General features: G+C 44.9%; 1 long non-coding RNA gene across 2 annotated transcripts; it reads left to right on the forward strand.

Annotated features, from left to right (window-relative positions):
- The first annotated feature begins 275 nt into the window (after positions 1-275).
- LOC114010589 (uncharacterized) lies at positions 276-18146 on the forward strand. 2 transcript variants are annotated; one of them, XR_003552078.2, is made up of 3 exons: positions 276-439; positions 565-726; positions 15774-18146. It is a non-coding gene; the product is annotated as an uncharacterized LOC114010589 (long non-coding RNA). The 2 variants fall into 2 exon arrangements; XR_003552079.2 differs by lacking the exon at positions 15774-18146 and adding an exon at positions 10138-11719.
- Positions 18147-20934: the final 2788 nt, after the last annotated feature.

Below are 20934 nucleotides of genomic sequence, written 5' to 3' on the forward strand. Positions count from 1 at the left end.
GAAGCAACAGTACCACATGCTTCCAACAAAAATACAGTAGTGTACAACCTAAACAGTTATGTAAAAAAGAGGGATGCAGTGGTTAACATTTATATTATTGTTGCTGTCATTTGTTTGCATGTTTTGACCTTATTGGATAGCTTATCAGTAGCTATTTCTCCACAGACATCATGTTTATTGTCAAGGGATATCAAATAAATGACAAATAGCTGCTTTTAGAGTTCAAAGAGCAAAAAAATAACCCAAGCCAGGATATTTACTGCAAAGGCTTCTGCCTCATGTTTAGCTCACTCGCTTATGTCTTACCCCAAGATGTGCTTGAATCTTGAAGCCACAGCCCAGAAGACAAATCAGAACCAAGGAAGCATTGCAGACAGACAGACTGACTTCCAGTTCCTTTGTGCTCAGTAGCATGGGTACGTTAGGAGCTTGTTTCAAGGTAATGCACTTAATTATTCAACAAAAAAAATAATTTACTAAATAAGGCCATTCCTTTCCTTGCTCCAGTTACTGCTGGAGGGGTAAACAAACATTTTTGATGGATTCCTTTTTTCATGAAAACAGAAAAGAAGACCTATGAAGTCAGAGAGCTGGGATGGGATTCATCCAGCTGGAGCCATCACCTGGGCTCCCCCTTCATCACAAAAAACAGAACAGCATCTCCTGAAGCAGCCTGCTGTAACCAAAGTGCATCTCAGAAAGGTGATGTGATGACCTTCAGGTGGGGTGAGTTCCCTCCGGGTTATACATAGTCTAGACAACTGCAGCAGACTTTCTTTGGCAAAACTACAAGAAATTACTACGACCTTTAGTGGCCCTGTAACACAGCAGACCTGCACCCGCAGTGGGCTTTGCTCCTAGCTGTATCCCTGATTTCCCTCCAGATGGATGCTCTGTCCCCACATTGTTTTCCAGCAGCCCAGCCCCGTGTCCCTGGTTCTGTCTCCCAGGTTTGGTTCCTGCCTCACACCATGCCACCCTTATTCCAGTTTACGAGGCTGTAGCCTCAAACACGTTATCATAAAAAAAGTGTCCACTGTAAAGATTTCCTCGTAAAAAACCCCAACTCTGTTCACAAATAAATTAAGAATGTGCTTAAACCCCAGTGAAAGCAATGGAACATAAGCATGTGCTGAAAGCCTTTCCTGAATGGGGGCCTATTGCCTCCCTCTTCCTAAAAACTATTTCGGTTGAGCTTATGTTTCTTGTTGGCAAGGACTTAAAAACAAGAAGAAGGAAAAAACCTTTCCCATAAAAGTTGAACTTAACAGACCACTCTAGCATCCTTAATTGCCATCTTTTTGAGTATTGATGCAAATATTTATTAATGGGCCTTTTTAAGGCAAAGATTGTATTTCATATCAAAAATACATAGCAAAATGAGTTAGCATAGTTGTACACCGTAATGCTTTGCAAAGTTAATCAGCCTAGATAGTTGGAATGTGGGAGAATGTTTTGTTTCCAAATTGAGAATGATTACAATATTCCGGGGGTTGTTGTCTTGCCAACTTCCTTTTAATCAACTTTTTTTTATATATGGAATGAAGGCCATGAAACATCTTAAAACTGCAAGCAACCTCTTCACTCAAAAAAAACCAAGGCAGGTTTTTTTGGGGTTGTTTTTTTTTAAGTGGGTGAAGGAATCCACTGATGTAATAAATGTATCCATGTATTCCAAGTATAACTTGGAGCCAGTCTAGTTATAAACTCCTTAAGATCAAGGTTCATCATAAAACCGGGCCCTACCTTTATTTTCGTAATACTAGCGGTTGCCACTAGAATTCCTGAATCCCTTCTTCACGCCATCTGGAATGCATACACGAGCAAGTTTATGATGAAAAATATACTGTGCACTAGAGCTGGGCTTTTTTAGGGTAAAAGCAACTACAAAGGCAGTAATGTGCAGGGATTGTACATTTATTTTATTACAAGAACCAATGTGTTCCTTTCCTTTTGGTCTAACCAAGCTGAGGACGGATCATAGCAGCAAGCTTTGCAAATGAATACTGTGTTATATGTTCAGATCCGTTCTGTGCTAGCTGGAAATGAAAAGGACAGACCTGCTATCTTTATCTACTTAATCCTGTCCCTGTTTAATTCATTATATAGAATTTCAGTCTGGGTCAGTTGTTACGGCCAAGATTCGTCTATGGCAGGTTTTGTGCCATGTATCACCCTGACACCTCAGCATTCATAACTTCCATTGCAGTTATATCGGGACAACAGGTAGCAAAATCCGCTTTCGTGGCTTCTCTAGTGTCACTGCAGGTGGAAAGTGCTAGCTCTGGTCACTGTAAAAGTTTGCTTGCAATTGCCACAAGCCAACTCCTAGTCATAATGTATTTCCATACTATGTATTGCTTTATTCTGCATGGATTTTTTTTCAGGGTTTTTTCAGTTTATTGGTATTTTTAGCAAGAATAGTGTGAGAGACCTTCTTCCTTTAACTTTTTCAGATTTTCAGTCCACGTGTACTAACTTTTGCTAAGGCCCAAGTCAGCAAAATAGAAACCTAAATTTCAGATTAGGGCTCTGATTCAGGGAAGTCCTTAATCATGCCCTCAACTGAAAAACCATGTGTCATATTTAGCAAAGTCAGTGTCCAGACATCGTGTGTTGTTCTGCACCTTGAATGAATTGAAGCCAATGTGATTTAAGCACAAGTTTTAAATCAGGTATGTGCTTAAGTCCTTTCCAGAACAGTGATAAGAGTTAAGTATGGGCTGAAGTCCTGACTTAGGACTGTTAAGGGCCACTTTTCCCTCCTTCAGCTGAGGAAGGAGATCATCTAGCCACAAACAAGCTTTTCCAGTGGAGGCATCTGCTTTATCATTTCCTAGTCTGGCACACAAGTATCAGCTTTCTGATTTAATGAAATAGCAGAGGAACAACCTCAGTCTGCAGGGCCAAATCCCATGAAGAAAAGCTTTTTGTAATGATACAAGGATGCTACGAGCTTTGCAAATACAAACACTCAATAGATACGGGCTCTAGACATTTAGCTGTCTGCGCACCCTTCCTTCCCTCCCCAGCAGAGCTGATCTCTCCCTTTTGAGGCTTGTTCAAAGTGCTCACAACACCGTGGAGCAGCAACAGGGAGGTGCAATGAGTGATGCCATTTGCAAACGTGTGCGTGCACACAGGGAATCTACTCGTCCCTTCGCTTTTCTCCCATTACTGGCTGGCACAGATTTCCTTTCTGACTTTCTTATTTGGGTTCTTTACCATGCAGCTGCCATAAACATTTCATAAATGTGAATCATGTGACAAAATAAATTCTAAAAATGCCTCTGATGCCATCAGGCCAGGCGGCCCCCTGACATCGCCCAAAGGGGCTGGCACGTTGGCAGCTGTGAAGCTCCCCGCAGCTCTCCCATCTCCACCAGTCACTGGCTCCCACTGAAACCAGCCCAGCTCCTGGCCGCTCCGCACAGGAAATCTTTCCCAACAGCAGTCCTATTCTCAACAGTAACTGCCAAAGCTGAGCCAAGGCCACGCACAAAAAGCCTAGTTTACCAGATGAATTCCCACAAAACACAAGTGACGCTATTCAGGATCTCATAAGCGGTAGGTCAGGGAATAAGGTGTTAGGACTCCTAAAGTTTAGCAGGAGGGAGCTGCTGGTCCCCTGGCCGTAGGCTGCCTGCAGTACTGCAGGGCTAATTGCTGCGCATTCCTCAGCCGTGATGTCACTGGATCGTGATGCTAACTCTTTCCCTCCTATGGATGGAGGGAACTTGTGGTGTATCTCCGAGACACCCAAAAATACACGTGCTGACCCTTTTTTAAAAAAATATATATATTTTACCATATACCTAGCAGAGCCAAACTAAATGAAGCTGAGGTCTCTGTCCAGCATTTGGAAGCCAGTTAAAATAGGAAATCAGTGTTTCTCTAAATACACAGAGTATATTACCTTAGTCATAAAATTGGGGACTTTCAAATCTAATTTGTTCAGCACTAGCGCTGTTGAAGGCTGGGAAGTGTTCCAGAGGAAATCACCTCCACGCAAACAGAGATTAGCAGCTCCCCATTGCAGACATATGGAAATGATTGCCTATAATCTCCGGTAATTGTGGCTGTATTACATTCAAATCCTGTTTTCAATTTTCTTGAACTTCTAGACTGATTGTGTTATTAAATCATGCTGGCTGATGTGTTTAATAAGGACCTATTAAATGTTTATAAAATTAGGGAAATAAATATGGGCTTTTAGTCAGATTGTGTGATGGATCTGGTAACCTATTGTTAAAAGTACTGCTGGTAAAAATGTGTCTAAAAAAATAGACTTAAAGGCTCCCTTTAAAATAAGAAACCCAATATTCGATACAACCTATTTCCAAAATGATATTCACAGATGTTTAGAGAGAAAAGAGGAGCCCGATTAGGAAGATCTCACCGAGCTGTGGGAAGAAGCGCTTCCTCCGCAGGTGACAGGTCCCCATTTCAGACAGTGCCGGGAGGGCACAATGCCAGCCCGTGGGCAGCCGCGGTGGCCCAGGGTGGCTGCCTGGGCACCTGCGTGGCTCCAGCACCGGCGTCTCGGCTGCTGGGGCAGCATGTGGCCGGCTGGCCGGCTATGGGCAAGTGCCTCCCATTGCCCTGCTCACCCTTCTCTACCCGCAGACAGTCACTTTAAATAATTAAAGAGCTCCAAGGGACCACAATAGAAAATTTGGCAAGGCAGCAAATATTTTTTTTTAAATCCAAAGGTGTGCATCTGACACGGAAGAGGGGTCTAAAGGGTCCCTCCGTGCCTCCTCCTCCCTCCCACCACCCTTCTGCTAGTGCCCCCTTTCCCACACAGTGCTACCCACCACCAGACGTAAAGCCTTTCTCTCACAATTAGTAACCCTGACAGCTCCTTGCACACCCGATGTTGCTTTTTGGAGGTAACCTTCAGTTTTTAATAGCCGGCTCTGTGCTTTCTTCATTCTCAACTCCCTTTTACAACAGCTCTCACCTGGTTGTGAACGTGCATGCATCTAACTTGTTTTAACCACAGTACACATGCTAAAGTAATTTTGTCCCCTGTCTTGAGGGCAAACATGAACCTGTTTTCTTCAGCAAATTAATCTTTTATTTTACTCTTTTTTGAGGAAGGGGGGTGAAGAGTAAGGGGGATTATAAATTAATTAATTGTTGAGTTTTTCAGCATAAAACGCACCGCATCATTATCTTTGCATAAACACACCATCTTTTAAAAAATATAACTAGCCCATAACATTGTAGTTACAGAATATTATCAAGTAATGAGGAACTTGCATGGTTCACATTAGAGACTTTGAAAGGTTTGAAGAGAATTGGATATAAGGTTAATATTTGGCAGAGCCTTGTAAATAGCCTGATTGTTATTTTATATTGGCTGAAGTATAAAAATCTGTGTTCCGTGCCAGCAAAAGCCGAGTGGTGTGGCCAGGTAGTTACATGGCTCTGTTGTTAGCCTGTTTCATGTAGGAATGTTCTTGCTCTCAGTAGGTTATTTTTTGTGTGTCTGCTTATACTCAGCTAAAATAGAGCAAGGACCCAGCACGGCAATTATTTTTACTAAATTTTGTTGGTCTGCCCTCAGGGGACCTTCTCCCAGTTTAATTGTTGGAGGGATTGTTGCCTTCTGGGATTTTATTTCAAAATGTTCTTGTTAGAATTTGCTTTCTTAACAGAGTAAGGGTTTTTACTTTTAAAAATTTAATCCTTTTTTTAATGCACATAAAAAATGCATAAAACGGTGTATCTGAAAATTAATAGAGGTGTTTCTCGATGCATAGATTTCTAAATAATTTGACTAAAGATATGCTTAGAATTGATTATATTAAAGGGGCATAAATCTCCTGCCCCCCTCCCCCACGCAGGAGCTATGGAAGTGAATTCAGGCAACCCAACTGCATTTTAAGTTAAGACAAACATGGGAGAGATCATTTGTCTCTAGCTGTACATGAAATAGCTTATAATAGTTGCAGCTGAGTACATGAAGTATATGTTAGAACCCCTTTGATATAAATCCCAGCATCGTCCTACAAAGATATTGCATTTATGCATCTGACAGGATTCACCCATAAATAATAATAGGAGAAAAATCCAAATTTATAAGCTGCTATTTCTGGATTTATTTTTAATGTGACTGAATATTCGTCCCACTTCTACAGCAGGCACTACATTAAGCAGAGCGGGGGCAATCTGGTTGAAATCAACAGAAAGAAAACAAATACAGCAATGTCCCCTTGCTCAGTCACAACCGGTCAGAGACGTGGGACAAGCTCCATGTGAGGACAAATATCACCCTGCCACATAATTCAAAGCAACTGGGGAGTCACCTAACTTATTTTGCTATTTTTAGATTAATCTCAGTATTTGTTTGTTTGGGGGAAGCTCTGCCCTTTCCCAAACATACAGTTCTTCCCCCATTGTCTTAAATTATATTTATAGCCTATGAAACCTTTGTAGGCTAAATCTCAGATCGTGTGATTTGGCATTCTCCGCTGAAACCAGCAGAGCGGTGCTGGGGTCTCGCTCGCAGCCTCTCTGTGACAGTCTACCTGCTTATTTCTTTTAGAGAAAAGCGTAGATGAGGTCAGACTTTATTCCCCTGCTTCCTCCTTCTCTGCTATTTTTTGCAGTTAACCCAGCATCTGTAATTAATTTGATAGTCACTGCCTCCTTCATCTTCTCCCCCTCTCTCTTCTGCACCCTTGGGGAGGTTGGAAGGAAAGCAAGCTAAACACAGGCATGCAGGTAGCCGAGTTCAACCTATATGTCAAAGCACTTTTTTCCACCCAAAATAAAAACAGCGTGTAGACTGAAACTCTGAAAGGTAAATAAGACCCTTGAGCCTCTAAAAGTAAACTTATCAATTAGAGCATTTGAAAAGCCTGGATGTCCGCTGTCAGACCTAATGTTAACAGTTCAGTCCACGTACGGGGCTCATTCATTAATTAATTGTGAAGCAGAAAATCCTCCACCTCAGGTCACAAAGCACAAACATCTGCCCGATGCTCCACACTTTGCAAGCCCTCACAGCATTCCCAAGTTGTAAGCTTGCAGCGAGTTTGGGAGGCCTCAGACCAGAGTCCACATCACAGAGCCGCCACACATAACGCAACATAATTTTTCCCAATTAGTTGTCTCTCTTCAGGAAAAGCCTGAGGCGGATGCAGCAGACACATCCCTAGAGAGAGCGGTCCGTCTAGGTAGGCTCAAGATCACTGGCGGATCAGTGAGAGAGAGAGAGAGAGAGTGTGTGTGTATAAAAAGCAGGAACAGGGAGAGCTCACAATACAGCCAGTCTTCGATATTCCCAGCTCATACACCAGGAAAAACCATCAGAAAATCACATTATTATGCAGGACAAACAAAACTGAAATAGCAGCCGTTTAAAAATTTCTTCTTATTTGACACCAAATGTATAAGAAAACCAACCAGAGGAGGTAAAGTTAAAAAGAAAAAAAAGAAACCCACAACCAAACCACCACCACCACCCCCAAAAAAAAACCCCAAAAAACCCACAACTACCCCCCAAAATAGAAGAAGACTCATTTCAGCATTTTCACAAACTCTTCATTGTTGTCAGTGTCAGAGCATCCTCTAAGGTTAGGTTTGGGCTTTGAGCTTTTTCTATAGCAGAACACTGGCAGCCAGGCTGTCTGAGAAGGGCCAGAGGCTGGCGGCAGCTCGCAGTGGCGCAGCACCCTCGGCACGGGCACTCTCACCCCATCACACACCCCTGCACCCAAGGCAAACTGCTCCCCATCCTGCCCCAGGTCTCGTGTCTGTCAAAAAAAGGATGGCACTGGTCCACGCGGGTGGGCCACCCCGCAGCATCGTTAGCTCCCAGCAGTGAACATCCCCACGGTTCTTTGGACATAAAAACACACTCGACCATCATTCAACCAGAATCACTTTCTGTTCTTCACAGACCACTTCTATTACTGCCCCCAGATTTCTCAGCTGACGTAACCGCAAAGGAGACTCATCGCACAAAGACCAGCAAAGTCAACGACAACATTTCCACTCAATTTGACCAACTGGATCATGCTGGGACTGGAAACGTCTTCTCCTGGCTCAGTGCGGCAGTGCTACCCCCTGCCCACCCTTACATCAGGCTCATATTAGACAAATTAGAGGAGCGAGGAGGAGAGAACATGTGAAACAAGGTAATTCATGAAGATCACAGCCATCAGATACTGGCCTAGCTCCTCTGCTATGGGGGCTTCACTGGTTTCAGGGAGGTTACCTTTGTGTGGAGGAAGAAGACTGCAGGATGGAGAGAACTGGCGCACCACATGGTGATGGACTTGGATGGTACATGATGAAGCTGCCATTTGCCCAGGTCCTGGGGGACCACAAGGCATCCTCAAACAGGGTGTTCCTGGGAATAAAAAGCCTGGTGCCTATTGTTAAGTAAAAGCCTGGCAGTTCATGCAGAAAGGAACAACTAAACAGAAAGAAGAACAAAGCACTGCCCTGGCAGGAGAAGTTGTAAAAGCAGGGTTGTTTTCAGGCTGCTGGTGCATGCACAGAGAGAAAAATCCAGTTTTCAAGTAAATGTACTGGGTAGAATCAAGGCTGAGGACGCGATGGGGTGTGCGCACGAGTGTGGGAAGCAGTGGTATTTGGCATGGATGTCTTCAAAAATTGCTCAGGCTGTTCGGGGACGGTATGCAGCACTTTATTGCTTTGGCTCAGCTGTTCTATTGCACAAGTGACAGCTAAAGGCTCTGAAAAAGAGGGGAAGAATGGAAAAGTGAAAGGTGGGGAAGTTTCAAGTTTTATGTCAGAGCAATGTCAGGCTGGATAAGAGAGAGGGATGATGTAATAGGTGGGGGAGAGAGGGAGAAAGGAGGTTAATGGGGAACTGTAAAATTTCAAATGCAGTATTTTATTACAGTATTGAAACTGATGCTTACAGTTTAACAATAGGACTGGCATGGAATAGCTTAGTGGTGTGAGCCAGCAGGGCCAGGAGGATTTATGACTATTTTTTTGCTTTTTTAATATTGCAGAAGGAAAGCCTCAGTCTTGTTTGGGTTGACAAGCCTCAAGCCTGGTAAACTGGAGTATGGTTGGAAATGCTAGCCAGTGAAAATCTGCCTGGGCTTACTGCTGCAGGGGGAAGGAGCCAGGGCTGTCGGGTATTTTCTGGAATCTGCTGTTTCCTTCAGATGCAAAAGAGGAAAAGCGGCAGAGAAAGCTGGAGCAGAGCTACCTCTGGTCAGCCATCAACTCCTCGGGAAGAGACTCCCACTGGAGGTGCCTCTTTGAGAGCGGGGAGTCTTCTCCAGGATGCCCCTAGCCCATCTTCAAATGACAGAGATGCTGCCAAAAAAGCCTTGTGAGCCCAGACAGGGTGGAGCTGGGCTCTTTATGAATCTGGTTTGTGGCCCAGAGCATTGTACAATAAGAAGCAGCTTGTGTGGTCGTGGGAGGCTTTTCCCACTGTTAGACACAGGGATTGAAATTATTTCCTGTGCTCATGGTCAGCGCTGGATCTATAATCGTGTCAGTGCCATCTATGCCCACAGACTTCAGGGATGCCCGATGCCAAGGTGTCTGCAGGTAGGACTGTACGGCAGGAGGAAAAGCCACACAGGGAGACTGGCAGGGAACTGCAGAGGGCTTGATAAAGCCCACCCACAGATGAGTGAAGCAGGGCAGGGTATTGGGAACACGGGCTTGAAAACAGGCTCAGAGTATTTCTGCTTGTACACATTATTGCACGAGGTTATACAGATCGGGAAGGCAATCTTGCGCTGAACATTTTCATTGCTTCTGTGTTATAAGTAAAGCCACCAGCCATCATCTCACTGGCACAGAGCAGCAACTATTCGCATTTCAGTCTCTCCTGCAGGCCCAGCCAGCAGCAAGTCAATAACACCCTGTGCCCCCTGAAAGACACACACAAGAAAGTCCTGACAGCCCCATTCTGCTGCATGCAAGGCAAGGGGGAGAACTGCAAATAGAAGATCCTTAAGCCTAAGTAAGCAAAGAGATTAATTCAATAAAGCACTTGAGACCCAGAGTTAAGATGCCCAGAAAAATTAAAAATTATACACTACTAAATTTGAGAAACATTCACCAAAAAAAAACATTACTCTTTATCTCCTATTGCATATCATATCAACATATACATTTCTTTTTCAGTGGGGAGACTGTTTGCCAACATCCTTGTGACCCGGGTTAATCCTAAGGAGACAAAGCAGGAGCCTCCTCTCTCCTTCCCCTGCTCTTGCAGAGGAGATGCAATCCTGAGGTTAAATTCCAGCTGGCTTCCCTGTCCCCAGCACAACCAGCTCGTCAGAGGAACTCATCAGCTCCTGAATGCAACAAGCCAACAGGGAATCCCTTTAGCTGCCTCTGCTGCATCCGGCTTTGATCTGTTTATAACGTAAAAAAATAGACAAATAACTGAAAACATAAGTCCCATGCCATCGTGACCATTGTTTCTGAAAGGAGCAAGAGAGCTTTTGGCAGAGCAGGGTAGAAGACAAATGCCCCAAGCTCATGCACTTAAGTGAAGAGAAGGTGAAAACAGCCAGAGGAGAAGTGTGGGACCTGGACCACCTTACCAAGGTGGCACAGGGACATCTGTGCACCATGGATACAGAGAGGCAGGCACAATTTGTAGGGACTGGCAGGGAGTATCACTATGAAGGGTTGTGCCCACTTGCAATGAATCTGAACATTAATACAGCACTTCCCAGGTGCTCACTGGAAATGTAAATTCTTTAAGTTCTACAATTTTATCTTTGCGCAACCAGCTGTTACCTTTCTAATGCCTACGTGCATGCACAGGAAGAGAAAGTGGCTCCATCATTCCCTTTCCCTCAGAGGAGATGCCAGAGCCTTTTACCAGTGAGGGGGTGAAAGGCTGTAGCTCATGCTTTGAACCAAAGACCCGGTTCCTTCCCCCTTCATGCAAGGGCCGCATCCTGCCCTGAGGAAAGCGGCTCCTTTGGACTGCTTTGATACAAGAGCAGTGCCACGTGGAGGGATATGCATGAAACACCAACCTCTCCTTTGGTTCTGGGAACACAAGCCCCATGTCCCCTGGCACCTGAGCATCTCACACCTGAGGCTGAGTTCTGGGGCTCCAGGTGAAGTGACTGTTTATCAGCAGCCCCAAAACCCCAGGACCCCTCCTGTGCCGTGGGCAGTGCTGTCCCCTCCCTGCTGCTGCAGCAGCGAGAGGTGACGTTCTGCAGAGTAGCTTGCCATTCTCCAGTTTCCCTTAGTGACCAAGCTACATATGTTCAGAAAACTGAATTTATGTCGGCGGCTCGTTGTTCCCAGCCAGAAGATTCAGTCTGATTTGTATATAGCTCTGCATAAATTCCTCGTTAACCTTTACAACCATCTGGAGCGAGAGTTGCTCCTCATATCACAGCGGACCGCAGCAATGGCAACAAGCGTAACTGAAACTGCCGGGCTTTACGAGGCTGTGCCAGGCACCTCGCCTAGAGCTGGAGGAGGAGGGTGAAGGGAAGAGCCACCTCCTCGGGGTCCCCAGCCAGTGCCCACTGCTGCGGTCACCCCACCCAGCCCGGGGGGCAGCACAGCCCTGAGCAGATCCCATGGCAGCGCCTGCCCCAGAGGCAAGGGGCTGTTATTGTTCATCTCCTTCCGTAGCACAAACCCTCTACCTTCTGTTACTCTGTTTAAGAACAGGCAGCTGCTTAATGCGAGGCTGCCGAGCCTCCAACGGCAGCCACGCGCTTAATGCTTCAATTTCCACATTTTATTTTATATGTAATTTAAAGCCCATGGTGCCTTAATTGTAAAATAGGCCTTATTAAAATAATAGCTCGAGAAGCAGTGGGGTACCCTGTGCGGCGGAATGAAGCTTTCTACCTTAACTGCTGTTTACAAGGATTTAAAAGGGAGATACAACCAAAATAGAGCTGTAGAGATGCTTCCAATGTAAGCGATGGACCAAAGACCACTGGATAATTAAGGCTCTTTCCTTTTCCCTCCCCTCACCCCACCATGCTACCGCCTGCTCTCTTTAGATACCCAGAGTGCACCCTTCGCTGCATTTATGATTGATGATGTAGTACGGATACTTCGGTACTGGTAAGCAGCATGGGGTTTTGATTAATGATGTCGGTGGCACTCCCATAAGACCAACAGCAAATAATATTGTTATCAGAAAACAGCTAACATGACTAGGAAAACAGTAGGGTCCCTATGAGTTTGGCGAAATCTTTCTTGTCTGAAATCATCCTTGTGCTGTCCAAATTCTACTTTCAGGAGACAACCCCTGGGAGATGGAGGGCATGATCACAAAACTCTGGACTGCCTATAAACTCCCTACATCTTGGCCCTTACAAGGCACAGCCCTAGTTTAAGTTAGGGCTCCCTCAGGGCTGCTTTGATTTATGTCCTGCCTCAGGTCTCCCAGGTAATGAGAGAGCGGGCTGTGACCCACCACTTTGTGGCACCTGGCCTTCCTGGAGGGTGGAGGTTGAGAGCAGGCTGGCACAGCATCCTCAGGCAGGACATTGGCTCTGCCCTGGGTACCCTCAACCAGCCTGGCCCACACAGCACCCTGTGCTGCTGGAGGAGCAGAGGGGCCACAGGGTAACTTGCGACATCACGCTTACCAGCACATAAACTGCCCGATAGTTTCATTTTGTCCTCAGCTTCGCGTGCTCCAGACACACTGAGCCTTGGGAAGGTTGGGTTTTTTTTTTCCCCTCCGCTGTCTGTATTGTACCCGCATCCTCTCAAGTCTGCAAGGCTTGGCAGGGTTTCGTTGCCCGCTCAAAGGGCATGTGCATTCTTCCCGTCAGACTTCAGTTGGACGTTTCTACTCTCCTAGACTGAAGGATGAAACAGGAGGCGCAGTGCCCCAGGGTTTGCATGCTGTGGCTTCTGAAGCCTGTCTTGCTGCCAGCACGAGCACTCAGTGCTCACGCTGTAGAGCTGGGTGACTGCACTTCTCCTGTGTTCACAGCAGCCCTACTGACAGTTCTCCTGGTGATGAAAAGCCCTTAAAAGCAAACCAAAACCAAACAAAAACAGCTGCAGCTCTATGGACATACCTCAGCAACATCAGCAGATTGATCCTACGGAGGATGTGTTGCATCCTGGGACTGAAGGGCTTCTTAGCTCCTGGATTTTGGGGCATCTTCACCACTATGGACCTCCCTATGCTACCAGGGAAATGCAGATCCATACGCCAGCAGGATCAGGCTGCTTGTAATCCATACCATAAGCCCATTCGCACGCTGTCTCCACTGGAGCCACAGTGAGCAGAGAGCCCGCTTGTCCCCTGTCCTGCCCAGTGACACTACCTGCAGCACCCTGACACCTATAGCAAGGGACACTTCTTACACCGGACCTGCTGGTGGGCAACATCTCAAAGAGCACAAACTGTGCTGGGCTGGTGCCTCTGCCCCAAACACACACCACCGCCAGCACAGTCCAGGACCCTGTGCTTTCAAAGCCCTGGAGAAGATGGCAGGGGCTCCTGTACAGCTTGGGCTGCTTATGGGGAGCTGTACACCCCAGAAAAAAAAAGGAGCAGGGCCAGACCACTCCTTGCCAAGAAAAGCCACATCTGGGGCACCACGCACTGCCAGAAGCTGTATCCACGCACAGGCAGCTCAATGCCAGCCGGTTGCTATGTGGCACACAGGGGTGTGTGCTGAAGGTCTCAGTGCATATATAGGGATGGCAGTGACAGAGGCACAGCACATGTAGCAGCATGGCACCCACACGGCAGGCTGTGATTTTGGGTGCAGGGAACGCACATGGCTCCGCAGCCCCCCCACCCCCCTCCACCTGCAGGCTGCCCTCAAAACCTGTTCCCCAAGGGCCACTTCCAACTTTCCAAACCCATCAGCAGATTCACACAGCTGCTATTTAAAAATAAAAATAATACCAACAAAAAAAAACCCACAGGAGAAATCGTTCCTTTTTTTCATCCTCTAACAGCAACATTTCCCCTCCCAGCATTCACACTGGCCAGGGGCCCACGGCTGGATTATTTAGTCTGACTCCTGAAGCAGGGACAGATTTACAATTCAAATTCTCATGAAACAGCAGGGCTAGAAACTTCATCAAACTTTATATTATTGAAAAAAAGAGATTCCCAGAAAGGATCCAGGCTAACTGCCCTCAAAGCTGTGATATCTTTGCTGTATAAAGAAGCTACTTTATGCTGTCTTTCAGGTGTGTTTAAAATGCATTAGTGTTTTTCTTTGTCATTTGTACTCTGACAGAAAGCTAAGACCCCACAACTGTTAAGGAGGGATTTCAAAAACAGTCAATTGTAAAAATATATTTTTAAAAAAATACTTCCTAAAATTGAAACGTTTCTGAAGGATGTGTTTCCATCTCACGTAAAATGTATATGCAGGACATGCTCAAAAAGAGGGGCAAAGCCTCATCCTTTGCTGAGGGTTGCAAATCAGACGTGCTGGGGTCTGTAATGAAGGCTACTAAAGAGGTACTCCAGACCCCGCACCGTTTCCAGCCAGCAGTCACCTACAGCAAGGAGGAGTTGAAGGGCCTGAAGGCACAGATCTGTGATAGAGGGGGCATTTATCACAGATAAATCACTTTCCCCTCTGCCAATGCACTCCAGCGGCTGGTATAAAACCGCACTCCCCCCTTGAACACTGGCAGCTGGCCCCAGTGACCAAGTGATCAGGGTCAACGGACAAGGAGTTTAACATCAGAAGTCAACAAATGCATATGTACATATTGTTTACTGTATGCTCATTTATATACTTATATATCAATATATAACACATTTCCAGGCAATGGTCTTAGTAAAATTTTGAGAAAATTAGCTTTTTCTTAGAATATAACATCATTTATAGTAAGTGAAACATTTTCCAAATATATTTGACCTTATTAAAAAAAATCCTATTTTAGAAAATGCTTCAGATTTTTTTATTAATATTTTTATCATGCTTATATCCCAATTCACTAATGAACCCTGAATTTCATTAGGGTATTCTTAAAGGGGAAAATATGGGAAAAATATAACTGAAATAGCAAATGAGTCCATTCTGAACTCTGCAAATTGATAGCAGATTCTCATTTTTAACATCTTCCATAAAATGTCTGTTTTGGAGTAAGAGAGAAGAAGAATGACTTTTCTTTGACCTGCTCTGGCCAAGTTTTACTCTAAAACAATATAGCATCCCTATAATGTACCTGAGATCCAAAATAAATGTGTCTGTCTTGCAATATCTGTGCAGGAATTATCAGTAATACTATATGTTCCAGTTTCAGATGTTTCTAATCAATCTTTTAGTATCTTACATGTCTGCCTATTAAGCTAGAGATGATCACTTGGACTCTGAACTCCTTCTCTCTTTGTAAAATCATCTTGAGTAATATTAAATCATGTTGTTGGAGCCCTGGAATTTCTGGGTTTCATCAACATTTGCCCTCATTTTTCACATGGCAAAGTTAAGGAAATATCTGGTAACATTTTAATTCCACATTATTCAATGTGGCTTGTATAGGTGTGGTGCAATCGAGTCCTACACAGGAAAGGCTGATTTGAAGTCCTGGCAGAGCGATTAACCGATTCCCAAAAGATATGGATATAAATTTCTCCTAGGCACATCTGCCCTGTCTGCTTTTAATTTTGAAACACCAGCTTTAATTTAGAAACCGTACTGTAAGCTCTCCCTTTTGTGGACAAGAATGACATAATTTGCTGAGCAAAGACCCAGAGCCAAGCTTTTTTGTCTTAAGTAATCGATGAGTAGTAACCAACAGACAAATGTTCCTTCGCTGATTCTCCTCTGCCTTCGCAGGTTATTGCGCTGTGCGGATCACGTCCTAACGGAGAGGCTGGGCTGCGCAGCCCCCACCCCACCCCCGCAGCCGCCGAGATCACCTCCTCTCACATTCTTGATCAGCTTCCCTGTGGCAACAGCAGCAGCGGATCACATGGAAAAGTAATATTAGGAAAGTATTTAATGTATTTATAGCTGTCTTTTAATGACATTTACCAGCTGGAAAGGAGGAGGCCTGCCAGCACCGAGTGATCAATCAGCTTTGAGGAACTCCAGCAAGTGCTCTCAAGACCACCAGCAAGCCTTCCTCCAGCCCTGGCTCCATCTTCTCCCCTTCAGCTGCAGATCTTTGGGGCAAATCAGGCTGACAGAGTGTTTGCCTGGCCCTTATCACAGCGGGACCTTGAATTTAGCCCCGGGCTGAGGCTGCTACAGCATACAAATAAATAGTGCTAATTCTTAGATCACGGTTTAGAAATTTCTGTTCTGCGCTAGCCCGGCAATCTGTGAGCATGGGATTCATTATGAACAGCCCATATAATAAATTCAGTGTGCCAATCTGTTTTTCCAGAGGACAAGAAGAGAGACTACTGAAGCCTGAGCTTGGCCACTGTTTGCAGCAGACCACCAGATTTCTCCTTACAACCCAACGCCATCAGACGGCTCTGGCTGTTGCGGGAGGAGTTACCTGCACTTGGAAAATTGCAAAGATCAACCCATATGGAAAAGATCATGATTGAAAGGTCCAAGTAAAGCAATTTTCTGCTTCCCAAAAGATGTGGATATAAATAGAACAGTGCCTGAAAATGAGCAGGCAGAAATGAAATACAAATGCAGAGAGCAAGTCTTCTAAAGCAAATAAAGATTTTACTGTATTTGTCCTCAAACAGGGTGTGCCAGACCCATCAGGCAATGCAAATTTGCCCAAGAAGGCAAACAGCACCCTGGCTTGTGTCAGAAACTGTGGCCAGCAGGGCCAGGGCAGTGACCATCCCCCTGTGCTCTGCACTGGTGAGGCTGCACCTCGAACACTGTGTTGGGGTTTGGGCTCTTTGTTTCAAAAGGGACATAGAGGTGCTGGAGCATGTCCAGAGAAGGGCAGTGGAGCTGGGGAAGGGTCTGGAGAACAAATCTTATCAGCAGAGGCTGAGGGAACTGGGGTTCTTCAGTCTGGAGAGGAAAAGTCAGGGGGGACCTTATTGCTCTCTACAGCTGTCTGAGAGGAGGCTGTAGGCATGTCGGGATTGGTCTCTTCTCCTAAGTAACAAGCAACAGAACAAGAGGGAATAGTCTCAAGTTATGCCAGGGGAGGTTTAGATTGGATATTAGGAAAAATTTCTTCCCTGAAAGGGTGGTGAAGCATTGAAACAGGCTGTCCAGGGAGGTGGTGGAACCACCATTCCTGGAGGTGCTTAAAGAACAGGTAGATGCGGTGCTTAGGGACCTGGTTTAGTGATGGACTTGGCAGTCCAGGGTTAACAGTTGGACTTGATGATCTTAAATGTCTTTCCAACCTAAATGATTCTATGATTCTTTCTCTACCCTGCTGCCCCAGCTCCCATGACACGTATGAGAGGCTGGACACCATCACTTTGCGCAGTAATGTTGAGCCATTATTGTGCCTAAGTTCAGGCTGACCTAAAGTCGTAACTAAGAAGTGCATGTTCCCGTGACCCCATTATCCCCAGGAAGCCCTGCCCCACCACTGCAATCCTGAGCATCCATGTACACTCCTGAAGAGAGTCCCTCAGGACACACTCCGAAGTTGCTCTCTGAGCATCATGCCAACCTTTTGTTTTAACATCAAGGGGTCTTCAGCCATCTTATCTGTTACTCTAATTGCTCTGACAAGCTGTGGAAATACACGTCATTTAATGAGTAAACCTATAAAATAATCATTTGCTGTCTGTGCACTTGATGCTCAGAATCTGCTGAAATTTCATGTAGGAAAAAGCTCCACTGGGCTTGAAGGAATGATTTTTTCATTTCTCCCTTTTTCTCTGAAAAGGAATTTTACAGCTACTGTAGGAGTTCATGTCTCTCAAGACTTCAAGTGACCATCGCTATTTTCTATCCCCCTCCCCACCTGTACAAATTGTATCTAAAACATTTTGCATCTTGTTTGTAATTGTTATATTTGAAGTTTTTAGTTTAATTTCTTTCTTTTGATAGCTGAAATTCACGTATGGAATAAAGGGTTACAAATGCTCACCATTTACAAGACATGTAATGACAGCGAGGAGGCAGGAGATTGCTTCATCAGCTCTCTGCACTAATATTATTTAAGTAATAGAGCTTAAAAACCCCATCCTCTTATAACTGCATAACCTTGAATGGACACAACAGGAGGCCTACAGAAATCTGTAATGCTGAAAGCTGTTGGATGAAACACCTGAGAAAGAAGTCCCCTGCAAAAGAAATCCCAGCAAAATACCTGTAGACACTAGAAGTGGTTGAAAGTTGCTAAAAAAAAAACCACAAAACTTTTAGTGGTTTTGAAAAAATATTTCTCAAACACAAAAGGTTTGTTTCCTCCTTTAAAAAAAAATATATATATGCATTTCATCTAATTGAAAAGCTAAAAACCCGGGTGGGGAAAGTCCTTTGGGTTATGTTCAGCCAGTTTTATTTCAACTTCTGTGGTTTGGTCTTACATTAAAATTAAATATTTGGCTAATCTGTGAAACAGAAAGACAGAAAAATCCCCCAAAACCTGACCAGAAAAATTAATCCAATCAAACTCCACTTCTATTCCTATTCTGGAAGTAGATGCATATAGCCCTTAGGAAAGGTGCCGTACTGTGATTTTCTTCCAAGAAAGTGGCAGCACAGGACAGCTGTTGTCCTCTCGGAAAGCTTTACCTGTAGACAATTTACTAAATGGTTTTCAGAGCCCCCATTAAGATTCTTTTGCAGAATACTGGGGCAATATCCGTGGCTAAAATGAAGCCAAAATATCTTTTCTTAGACAGCGGTGTTAAAATGTCAAATAGTAGTTTTACAACAAAGTTACAAGTTTTGTGCAAAAAGAGTTGCAGAACAAAACAACAAGATTGAGTGCAAAGCTGAATGCCTTAATGCACGCTGGCCGCATGAGGGAGGCAAGCTTGGGGTGTGGGTATGTGTTATAGCAAATATCACTTCAGCTTTAGAATTCAGCACACACTACAGAGAAGAGAAGAGGCTCCCGGACAGAGTCAATGTCATCACAGGTTTTGGGGTTGGGTGTTTTCCTTCTTCTTTAATTCAGACTAATAAACTTTCAGAAACACTGATGCACTTCCACCACTGGTGCCCTGCTGCTTCTATTCAGATTTCTGTAAAGAAATCTGTAATCGGAGTGGTTAACTAACAAGCTACTTCAGGACGTAAGGAGTCCTAGAGAAACAGCATGATGAATTCCTCTGAACTGCTGAAGCAACTCCAGAGGAAGCTTAAATGATGAATATGTAGAGATGACAACATGGGTAATGAAAGCAACTACAATGGCATTATGCAAGGACTGTCATTTTCCTTGTGTTTGTACAGTGCCTACAATCAGGGGACCTGACCCAGCTGACTTCCTCTAGAAACCACTGCAATCCAAATAACAAATAAAAATAATGGGATTAAATCTGAATACGTGATATAAGCCAGCTTGCCGCAGGGCATATCCAACCCACCAGCTGCCTGAGGGGAAGGCAGGGAGGAAGAAATTTTCCCCATAGGCAGGTCATTCCATGACTGCTGTCCCTGAGATTTCTTGGATCCTTCTCTGAAATGTCTTGTTTTGTACTCTTCACTGTGAGAGACAGGGTACTGAACTAGACGGACAAGCAATCTGATCCACCATGGCAATTCCTATGATCCCATAGAAATGCTATGAATAATTCAGATTTGCTGCAAAGAATCCCCCACACTTCATGCAATTTAACTGGTGTGTCCAAGAAAAAGATCATATAACCTCTTGATAACTGTGTCATCATCACTATTTACACGTGTCTCTTGACAGTTTATGGGTGCCTCCCTGCACAGACTGTTAAAATGAAATGTAATTAAAATTTAACTTGTCTTTAATAGGTTTAGATGTCACAGAAAGCCTTAGCCAGGCTCTTTGGTGGGTCAGCAAGAAGAGAGAACCCCAGCTTTTAGCAAATTTGCATGAAACATTATTTCAGTCTTGTTCCTGCTTCGAAGATGTCCTAATCCTTGCAAAACACACACTTAGGACCACACCAGGCTGCAGAGTCAGCAGGAAGAATCAAGAGGGGAAGCACTGGGGGATTCTCTTCAGTTTGGGTCTTTCTCTCTGGGACTTCAGTTTGGCCCGAGTGGAGCCTTCTAGCAGCATTTCTCACTCCTGAGCCTTATCTAAGAAATAGCTGGCTCTCAGGTGACTGTGGTCTGTCCACACTGGGCAATGGAGACCCCTGTGCTGCTGGAGCCCCATAGGTGTTAGATATCCCAGAGCACCTTCTGACGTAGCCCACAGCTGCACAAGTGGCACAACCAGGCTCATGTGGGGCTGTACCTAAGGAGCAAGCTCTCCTCCTTGGCTAAGGTACACCTTGAATGGAGTTACTCTGCTTCCAGCCCCAGGACAGCACTTGTGCAACCAGCTCTGGGACCTCTGCTAGATGATTGCACCTTTCTTGTGGACAAATATATGAATACACCGCACTGGTCTGCCTTCCAAGGGCGTATAGATATGTCAGTGACAAGAAGGAGCAATGGCTTAGTACCTAAGTTTCAAGACCCAGGCTTTGCTTCTAACACTATCACTGATTGCTCACATAACTATGGACGAGTCACATCTGCTCTCTGTGCCTGGGTTTCCACTCTCCCCATCCTCCATTAGCCCGTGAAACCTCTGAGGACATGGTCCTCCTGCTTCTGCAATTCACACAAAAGCAGGATGAATACTGCCTTATCCTCAAGGGTTTTCTGTTGCAACCCACACAACTAATCAGAAACTGTTCAAATATCCATAGACGTCACCCTGGGCTTGTTATACCTTCAGAGATGCTGTAGTGAGGTTGACCAACAGTGAACCGGATTTTTGTTCCCCTCATTTCTGTGAGGGGAGTCTGCTATAGTCTAGATATCATGGGTCTCCTAGAGCGTTCTCAGCTCTCAACTGCACAAGTGCCTTCCAGAAAAGAAAATATAAGCACTTCAGAACTTCTAAGGAGCTGAACCA

The sequence above is a fragment of the Falco peregrinus genome, chromosome 8 (assembly GCF_023634155.1).
Source record: "Falco peregrinus isolate bFalPer1 chromosome 8, bFalPer1.pri, whole genome shotgun sequence".
NCBI classification, from domain to species: domain Eukaryota; kingdom Metazoa; phylum Chordata; class Aves; order Falconiformes; family Falconidae; genus Falco; species Falco peregrinus.